We start from the raw sequence: 2,779 nt of genomic DNA, 5'->3' as shown, positions 1-2,779 counted from the left end.
GAAGGCATTAAGATTAAAGAAAGATTATATGAATGGAGATACAGCATAAGGAATGAAAGGGCTTGTAGCTAGAGGCTGAAGGGACGCTGCTAAAGGTAATAATACAAAGCATAAAGTGCACTGCATGAGGTGCACTGACGGCACTACCCTCCTGCAAGGACAAAGGAAACAGTAAGAAACATCAATAACAAGGATGCCGAGAATCGGGGATTTTTTTTGTTTAATTGTAGCTACAGCTATCAGATTGAAACTCGAAAGTTAGGGTGACTAAGAAAAACAAGACCTGATCAGACCACCAGCTTACTCGGACCACATGCTAAAATCTACGGTAAAATAGCTCGTTGTTACACCAACGAAAATAAAAATAAATACGCTAAATTTTATTAGAAATAGTTTTTCTGTACTGTTTAACATGCACAGTATTTATTTTTTTATATTTTCATTATAATGAATCTGTAGGGGAGACCGGGGTTAGTTGGCACACTTTACAATTTTTGTTTATTGCGAATATAAAACAAACATTTTTGCACAATTCTTACCACCATTGAAAAATATTTACATTCTTCTTCATCATATAGCAAAATAATTGTTGTTTTCTTTCAACAAAAGAAAACTAAGTGACAATGAAGCTTGAGAAAAAAAGAACTTTTTTTGTGGCCAACTTGCGCCCCATGGGTTAAGTTGGCCACGAAAATTCTTATGGTGGGTTAGGTTGGCACATTGATATTAAAAGAAAATTTCTACATTGCATTTAAATCAAATAGCAAAAACAACCTCTGAAATTCCAAAATACAGGCATTAGTATTCAGATCATCATCTAGTTGTAAATGTGGCAGATGTCAAATAAATCGTCGCCAGTAGTCTTCATGCTCCCATATGTTACATGCCCTGCACTGGACCCACACCTCTCCTGGCTTACCAAACACAGGCCGTCTTCAGCTGAGCTTTCTTCTGAAGCAACAGGAGCAGTTCTTAAACTCTGTATCACGCTGATGACTGATCTGAAGCCAATGTGTCTTTTCGGACATCTCTCAATCTGTTACATAACCACCCGTAAAATCAAAATCTTGAAAATGTCTGTATTCAAAGTTGAAATTCCATCAATTCTAAAACCCATTGAAAACATACAGAATAAGTGACAGCTAGAGGTAAAGACGAGGAAACATTACCAGGTAATATCACAGATGGGCATACTTGAATCCTAGTATTGACAAAGTCAAGCCTCGAAGCACACGCCCTGTTTAACAACATTTCTTCAGAGGTCTATTTAACACTAAGCATCCAGGGACTGCAACTTGTGAGAGCAATTTGGAGGAAAGGATAGGACACTAATCTCATTATCCTTCCAAAATTCAGAAACAAAGCGTAAATTATATAAATAAACAGACTTACTATTGTTATCAAATAACGTGAGGCAAGTCTGTACACGTGCCAACTTGCCCCATTTGTTTTGAGCCAACTTGCCCCATCCCTACATTTGGTACAAAAACACTTACCATTCCACACCAAGATGCCTTGAATGATTAATTTTAATGGTAAAGAATCTTTAAACATAAGGAAAACTTTATGATATAAACTGAAAAAATAATCTTTTCATGAATGTATAGATGTTATAGGAAATACAGAAAGATGAAAAAATTTACCTACTACCATCAAAATCAAAATTTGTCTCATAAATTTGAGCTCCAACGTTCTATCTCTACAGAATTTTGCTGGTAACTAAGGAACCACCGGGCAGTTACACAGTATATGTATTAGAGTCATCCATTGGAAAACTTTAAAGTTATTTTGATGCCAACTTACCCCTGTAGCCAACTAGCCCGGTCTCCCCTACTGTTTAACATGCAGTATTTTATTTTTTTTATATCCAATCCTAAAATTCCTGTATCGTTAAATCAACGTGAAACAGCTTTCTCAGACTTTTTAGCCCACCCGCCCACCCCCCCACCCGCCCCCAAAAAAAACAAAAACAAAAACACAACGACAACAAAAAATACAAAAATGTTAGTTTGTAGGCTTACACCCCCGAGTAAGTTGGGGCGGGGGGGAGGGTGGGGGGGGGGGGGTGGTGTCGTGGGGGGCGTGGAAAGTAACGCACTAACAAAAATTACTTTTTCTACAGCTTGGTGAGAGGCAGTGAAGGTGCACGATGAACTCGGAGCCACAAGTCATCATTACTTGGAGCCCCGATTACTTTTATTACGGGCAACTTGAAAAAGTAAACATGCTAAGTTTTCTCCAATACCCAGTTAAAGGGAAAGAAACCTACTCTCCCTCTCTCTCTCTCTCTCTCTCTCTCCCCCTTCTCTCGTACACAAGTGCTGTAAGAGAACTCGATCCGAATAGAATAGTGACTGCTGTAGTTCGCGGGCAAGGGAAGGAAATGAGAGAGACAGAAGAGAGAGTTACAAGGATTAGGATGTCTCAAAGACTTGTTCGTCCATCCGAGGAGTACATCGAGGAGAGAGAAAAGAAAGAGAAAGAAAGAGGAAAGGAAGATATAGTCGATACTTGTCACAATATATCATTTAAAAAAAAACCGCAAAAAAAAAAAAAAAAAAAAAAAAAAAAAAAAAAAAAGAAAAAAAAAAAAAAATCAAAAAAAAATTTACCCGCGACACATATACTCTCCACGAGGTATTTTTCACTCCACTTGGGTTGGGTGATGGCCTTTCACCAGATCATGTAAACATCTCACCCTACTTTTCATCCACATGGGCTAAAAAAGGAAAAATGATTGACTTGAGTATTCCGAATCCGTTTTCATATAAACTTCATT

Source organism: Macrobrachium nipponense, chromosome 23, assembly GCF_015104395.2.
Source record: "Macrobrachium nipponense isolate FS-2020 chromosome 23, ASM1510439v2, whole genome shotgun sequence".
Lineage (NCBI taxonomy): Eukaryota > Metazoa > Arthropoda > Malacostraca > Decapoda > Palaemonidae > Macrobrachium > Macrobrachium nipponense.
Note: the sequence above shows the minus strand (reverse complement) of the source record.